Below are 7,548 nucleotides of genomic sequence, written 5' to 3'. Positions count from 1 at the left end.
TCTCTCTCTCTCTCTCTCTCTCTCTCTCTCTCTCTCTCTCTCTCTCTCAGGGGTCTGAGAGGACTGAGAGGTTGTGTGGTCTGTGATAGGCAAGGAAGACACAGCTGCCATTTCAGAAAGGGGGAAAGTGAGACAGTCTGTGTGTGTGTGACATATGATTGTTCTGCTGCAGATGAATGATTCCAGACAGAATGGCAAACACCTCACTGGGGGTTTTAGAGCAGCTGTTAACCTGAACACGCACGCACACACACGCACGCACACACACGCACACGCGCACACGCACTCACACGCACGTGCACACGCACACGCACACACACACACACACACACACACACACACACACACAAATGCTCCTGAGCGAAGTGAGGTAAGGCTGCTTTTGTCAGTTCATGTGTTCGTCCTCACTGCAGTATCTGATAACGTTAGTTTGTGATTTTCTACATCTAAAGGAGAGAGAAATAGAAAAGAGAAACAGAGGGAGAGATACAGGTGGCCACCACTATCCGTATCTCTTGAAGATGTTCTGCCTGCATGTACAGATGGTGAAAGAGGACAGAAGTGGAGGGGGGAGAGGGTTAGAGTAGAGGGAGAGAGAGAGAGGGAGAGAGGGGGAGAGGGGGAAAGAGGGAGAGAGGGAGAGAGGGCGAGAGGGCGAGAGGGCGAGAGAGGGAGAGAGGGGGAGAGAGGGAGAGGGAGAGGGTGAGAGGGGGAGAGGGGGAGAGAGGGAGAGAGCGAGAGAGGGTGAGAGGGAGAGAGGGCAAGGGAGAGAGGGCAAGAGGGGGAGAGGGGGAGAGGGAGAGAGGGGGGAGAGGGAGAGAGAGGGGGAGAGGGGGAAAGGGGGCGAGAGGGGGCGAGAGGGGAGAGGGGGAGAGAGGGAGAGGTGAACAGTAGGGTGTTGGTATCAAAGTCTGGCTGTCTGCCTGTATTAACACAGGAACACAGAGGGGGAAATATGGGCGCTGATTTGTTGACAGCAGAATTTCGGTTGAGTTAGCTTCCTCTCTCTTACCCCTGTCTCCCTCTCTTTAACCCTCCCTCCCCCTGTCTCTCTCTGTTGTGCATACGGTGGAAGCATGCGCTGTGAAAGGTGAACTGCCAGCCAGCTGCGGATATGGAGAGGGGTGTGTCACAGCACAGTAGGCTTCTGCCAAGAGAGAGAGAGGGAGAGAGAGCACAGGGGAGGGAGAGAGAGAGGAAGATAGAGAGAAGGGGCAGGATTGAGTGGGAGGAGGGAGGGAGCGAGGGAGGGAGAAAGAGAGAGAGAGAGGAAGAGTGGAAGAGAAGCACTCTGAAGCAAGCGTGAGGTTTTCACTTTCCATTCTCCTCTCAGCAGCAGTCGGAGAAGTCCACGCTGAGGCACAGTAAGTGAACACAGTTTGCATTTACAGAGGGTGTGTGTGTGTGTGTGTGTGTGTGTGTGTGTGTGTGTGTGTGTGTGTGTGTGTGTGTGTGTGTGTGTGTGTGTGTGTGTGTGTGTGTGTGTGTGTGTGTGTGTGTGTGTGTGTAGAGGGAGAGGTCTAGACTCGAGACAGTACTGCTTGTAGTTGTGGAGTCTCAGATTTATTTTATTGCTTTCGGAAAATGTAATTCCGTATATCTGTGTGTCTATGTATGAGTGTGTGCCTGTTTGTGTGCGTGTGTGCAGTTAGTCAGACATTGTCCTTGCTAATGTGCAGTCATTTCAAGCACGACCGTTTGTAATGTGGAAAAGAGCTGAGGAGACTAAGGAGTGGGTATCGTTAGTGTTTAATGTTCCGTAGAGTAGTCAAACCACACACAGTAGTCATTCTTCCCTGCTCTCTTCACACTTGTAGTGCAGAAAATATTCACACCCCTTGACTTTTTCCACATTGTGTTGTGTAAAAAGCATGAATATTTAAAAATATATATATAATAATCTTTTTTTTTTACACTGATCTACACACAATAACTCAAAATGTCAAAGTGGAATTATGTTTTTAGAAAATTTTAACAAATTAATAGACCATTTAAAGCTGAAATATCCAAAGGCAGTAAGTAAAATGTTCAACCCCTTTTTTCTGGCAAGCCAAAATAATTTCAGGAGTAAAAATGTGCTTAACAAGTCAGATAAGTTGCAAGGACTCTGTGTACAATAATGGTGTATAAGATGATTTTTGAAATTATTTTTTATATATTTCTTTTAAATATTTTTAAATATTATTATTATTGTTTTTTATTATTTCCTTTATAACCTACACATACCGTACAATTACCACAAAGACCAGGGAGGTTTTCCAATGCCTCGCAAAAAAGGGCACCTATTGGTAGATGGGTAACAAAAACAAAAAAACAGACATTGAATATCACTTTTGAGTATGGTGAAGTTATTAATTACACTTTGGATGGTGTATCAATACATCCAGTCACTATAAAGATACAGGCGTCCTACCTAACTCAGTTGACAGAGAGGAAGGAAACCACTCAGGCATTTCACAATGAGGTCAATGGTGATTTTAGATTTTTTTAAACAGTTACAGTAAAATGCCTGTGATAGGAGAAAACTGAGGACGGATTACCAACATTATAGTTACTTCACAATAATAACCTTGACGGAGTGAAAAGATGGAAGCCTGTACAGAATACAAATATTCAAAAACACGCATCCTGTTTGCAACAAGGCACTAAAGTAAAACTGCAAAAAATATGTGTCCTGGATACAAAGTGTTATGTTTGGGCAAATCCAATACGACACATTACTGAGTACCACTCTCCCATATTTTCAAGCTTGGTGATGCCTGCATCATGTTATGGGTATAATTGTCATTGGACTAGCGAGTTTTTCAGGATAAAAAGAAAAGGAATAGAGCTAAACCTGGTTCAGTATCCAAAAGACACTGGGAGATAAATTCACATCCCTGCAGGACAATAACCTAAAACACATGGCCAAATATACACAGGAGTTACTTACCAAGACCACATTGAACGTTCCTGATTGGCCGAATTACAGTTTTGACTTAAACCAGCTTGAAAATCAATGGCAAAACTTAAAAATGGCTGTCTAGCAATGATTAACAACCAACTTGACAGAGACCTGAATCATTTTTAAAGAATAATGGGCAAGAATTGTAAAATTCAGGTTTTAAGAGAATTACTCAGAAAGACTCACATCTGTAAAAGGTGTTTCTAACATGAATTGAATAATTATCTAATCAAAATATATAAGTGTTTTATTTTCCATCATCTAAAAAAACCTAATTTGTCTTCCACTTGGACATTACGGAGAGTTTTGTGCAAAGCATGACAATTACATCCATGTGAATGTGACTTTGTAACACAAGAAAAAGTCAAGGGGAGTCAATACTTTCTGAAGGCGCTGTGTACACACACACACACACACACACACAGGCAGAGGCGTAGTACACAGACTCACATACACTCACAGACACACACACACACACACAGGCAGAGGCGTAGTACACAGACTCACATACACTCACAGACACACACACACACACCACACGCTGCGTAATGACTCCTGGTGTTTACATAGCTGCTGTCCTTCAGGAAATGATTAAACTCCTCCGTTACCCACGCTGCCTGCTACAGTCTGACAAACCAAGTGTGGTGGGTTTGTGTTTGTGTGTATTTTGGTGTATTTCTATGGAGGACTGTTTCAGGGATTGAATGCAAGGTATCAAGATAAGTGGAGTGGATTGACACAGTATGTCTGCTACTGATGGTTCTCAGCAGTATAGAGATATAATCTGGTCCACAGCAGTGGTGTAAAGTACTTAAGTACTACTTAAGTATTTTTTTTGGGGGGGGGGGTCTGTACTTTATTTTATTACATTCCTACATTTCTAAAGAAATAATGTACTTTTTTACTCCATACATTTTCTCTGGAACCCACAAGTACTCGTTACATTTTGACAGGAAAATGGTTGCCACACTTATCAAGAGAACATTCAGGTGTGCTGCTGTAGGTCTCCATCTCTGTTTAATGAGGATTTGCTAGGATGTGCGATGGGGTGGTGGATGGGGATGGGGTTGGGGTGGTGGATGGGTTTGGGGTGGTGGTTGGGGTGGTGGTTGGGTTTGGGGTGGTGGTTGGGGTGGTGGTTGGGGATGGGTTTGGGGTGGTGGATGGGGATGGGTTTGGGGTGGTGGTTGGGGTGGTGGATGGGGATGGGTTTGGGGTGGTGGATGGGGATGGGGTGGTGGATGGAGATGGGTTTGGGGTGGTGGATGGGGATGGGGATGGGGTTGGGATGGTGGATGGGGATGGGTTTGGGGTGGTGGATGGGGATGGGGATGGGGATGGGGTTGGGGTGGTGGATGGGGATGGGTTTGGGGTGGTGGATGGGAATGGGAATGGGGTTGGGGTGGTGGATGGGGATGGGGTTGGGGTGGTGGATGGAGATGGGTTTGGGGTGGTGGATGGGGATGGGGTTGGGGTGGTGGATGGGGATGGGGTTGGGGTGGTGGATGGAGATGGGTTTGGGGTGGTGGTTGGGGATGGGGATGGGGATGGGGTTGGGGTGGTGGATGGAGATGGGTTTGGGGTGGTGGATGGGGATGGGGTTGGGGTGGTGGTTGGGGTGGTGGATGGGGATGGGTTTGGGGTGGTGGATGGGGATGGGTTTGGGGTGGTGGATGGGGTGGTGGATGGAGATGGGTTTGGGGTGGTGGATGGGGATGGGGATGGGGTTGGGGTGGTGGATGGGGATGGGGTTGGGGTGGTGGATGGGATGGGGTTGGGGTGGTGGATGGAGATGGGTTTGGGGTGGTGGATGGGGATGGTGTGGTGGATGGGGATGGGGTGGTGAATGGGGATGGGGATGGGGTTGGGGTGGTGGATGGAGATGGGTTTGGGGTGGTGGATGGGGTTGGGGTAGTGGATGGGGTTGGGGTTGGGGTGGTGGATGGGTTTGGGGTGGTGGTTGGGGTTGGGGTGGTGGATGGGGATGGGGTTGGGGTGGTGGATGGGGATGGGGTGGTGGTTGGGGATGGGTTTGGGGTGGTGGTTGGGGTTGGGGTTGGGGTGGTGGATGGGGTTGGGGTTGGGGTGGTGGATGGGTTTGGGGTGGTGGTTGGGGTTGGGGTGGTGGATGGGGTTGGGGGTGGTGGATGGGGATGGGGTGGTGGTTGGGGATGGGTTTGGGGTGGTGGTTGGGGTGGTGGTTGGGGTGGTGGATGGGGATGGGTTTGGGGTGGTGGTTGGGGATGGGGTTGGGGATTGGGATGGGCGTAAATCTCATGACTCTGGATGTTCGATCCCAGTCCTGGACACTGGTTCTGAAGTTCAGATATTTTTAATTTAACCCTATCCCAAACCTTAACCGTTCCCTTAACAATTCATGAAAAGTGACTAAACTTAACCCTTATTAATTTTGTTTGGAGAAATGGAACGATACATAGTAGCAGGAGAAGCAAAAACAATTCTAAATTTGACGTTTAGAGCAATGAGACTGGAACGTGGATGAACAGTGAGACTGTGAGAGCTTGTTGTCATCATCACCTAACAACATCATCAGCAGTCTCCTTCCACTGTGACTTCCCTCCAGACAGTATTTCTTTATCAATGCTACAGATACTTCTCTTTTGATCTGCCTCTCTCTCTCTCTCTCTCTCTCTCTCTCTCTCTCTCTCTCTCCCACTCTCTCCCAGTCTCTCAGTCTTTCTCTCTCTCCCAGTCTCTCAGTCTTTCTCTCTCTCCCAGTCTCTCAGTCTCTCAGTCTTTCTCTCTCTCCCAGTCTCTCAGTCTCTCAGTCTTTCTCTCTCTCCCAGTCTCTCAGTCTCTCAGTCTTTCTCTCTCTCCCAGTCTCTCAGAATTAAATATAAAAATAATAACAATAAAATAGTAGTAAAATAGTAGAATGTAATAAATATAAAAATCGAAATATGGAAAATGAATCTATAACAAACTTATAACTAAATAACGGTCATCTTCACCATTACATCAGTACTACAACTACTATCATCATTACCACTACTACTACCATCACCATCACTAAACTGCTATCATTACCATTACCACCCATACCACTACTATTTGGAATGATAAACAACAATAATAATAGTGATAACAATAATAGTAATAATAAGTAAGTTACTGCTTACTATGCAGATGTTATTATTCAGTGTCCCTCAGGCTATTTGGAATAAATGTTGTCATTTCTGTAAATAGGGAAACTCTTTGTGAGGAATATTTATCACAGTAAAGGAGAAAGTGCATCTCTGTCTCTACCTCTCCCTGTCGTGCAGTGACCACATACACACTCCTCTTTGGGTAGCCATGTCTTTTTATGTCTGCCGGTTTCTATTGCCAATCGGTGGTCACTCAGCCTGTACTTGGTAAGGATCTGTCTCTGCTTCGTATCTCTGACAGAGTAGAGATAATCAGCCAATTCATATTCTCTGTTTAGGGTCAGATAGCAATTTAGTCGGCTTTGGGATTTTGTTTCGTTTTTCCAATGTTGTAAATATGAGTCCTTTGATTGGTTCATGATTTTGTTTATTTGAATTCTTTCTTTTGAAGCAGTGCTGGTGTCAGCTTGGTTGGTGAGGTCCAACACCAGCTGACTGAGAGGGCTCGTTTCTGGGCTCAGCTCTTGGGTTTGGAGTGCTTTAAATTGCAGACTTGAATTTGGACTTGAATTTAGATGTAGCCAAAATTGTAATGATCTTTTCTGTATTTTCATTATTACTGGAAAGCGGCCCAATTCTGCCCTACATGCATCAGTTGGTGTATTTTTCTGGACTTGTAGGATTTTCCGACAGAATTCTGCACGTAGGGCTTCAATTGGATGTTTGTCCCACATTTTAAAGTCCAGTTTATTGAGTGGCCCCCAAACCTCACTTCCGTTAAGAGCTATTGGTAGGATTACACTGTCAAATATTTTGGTCCAAATTCTAATTGGGATGTTGATTTTGAGTAATATAATTTTTATTGCATACAATGCTCTGCGGGCTTTTTCCTTTTAGTGCATTCACTGCCATATTAACGTTTCCCAATGCAGATATGGTCAGACCAAGGTAGGTGTAATTTTTAGTGTGTTCAATGATGGTGTTGTTCAGGGTGAATTTATATTTGTGTTTCTGACATCTGGTTTTCTTTTGCAAAATCATGATTTTCATTTTTTGGAAATTTACTGCCAGGGCCCAATTATGGCAATATTGCTCTAGAATTTTAATGTTCTGTTGAAGACCTTCTTTGGTTGGTGATAGAAGTATCAAGTCATCAGCATATAGCAGGTATTTCACCTCTGTGTCAAAAAGTGTGAGTCCTGGGCCTGGAGAATGGTCCAACATGTCTGCTAATTCATTGATATAAATGTTGAAAAGGTTTGGACTCAAACTGCAGCCTTGTCTCACACCTCTACATTGTGAAAATAATTCTGTTCTTTGGTTTTTTATTTTTATTGCACATTTATTTTCTGTGTACATACATTTTATCTCTCTCTCTCTCTCTCTCTCTCTCTCTCTCTCTCTCTCTCTCTCTCCTCTCTCTCTCTCTCTCTCTCTCTCTCTCTCTCTCTCTCTCTCTCTCTCTCTCTCTCTGCGTGTCTTTCTCTCTCTGGCTCT

The 7,548-nt window shown here is 45.3% G+C and overlaps 1 protein-coding gene across 7 annotated transcripts in view; it reads left to right on the top strand.

Annotated features, from left to right (window-relative positions):
* The first annotated feature begins 1,074 nt into the window (after positions 1-1,074).
* Positions 1,075-7,548, top strand: part of LOC106581498 (muscleblind-like protein 1) — a 155,545-nt gene continuing 149,071 nt past the window's right edge. For 6 of the 7 annotated variants that reach the window (XM_082966786.1, XM_082966784.1, XM_082966785.1 and 3 more), the window contains exon 1: positions 1,163-1,364. The gene's annotated coding sequence lies outside the window, so the exon portion shown is untranslated. Of the gene's footprint in view, positions 1,365-7,548 lie in introns of all 7 variants that reach the window. The other variant, XM_014163581.3, reaches the window with a different exon arrangement.

This window comes from Salmo salar, chromosome 20 (genome assembly GCF_965601325.2).
Source record: "Salmo salar chromosome 20, fSalSal1, whole genome shotgun sequence".
NCBI classification, from domain to species: Eukaryota; Metazoa; Chordata; class Actinopteri; order Salmoniformes; family Salmonidae; genus Salmo; species Salmo salar.
The sequence above is the reverse complement of the archived record's forward strand: the minus strand, read 5'-3'. Positions and strand labels throughout refer to the sequence as shown.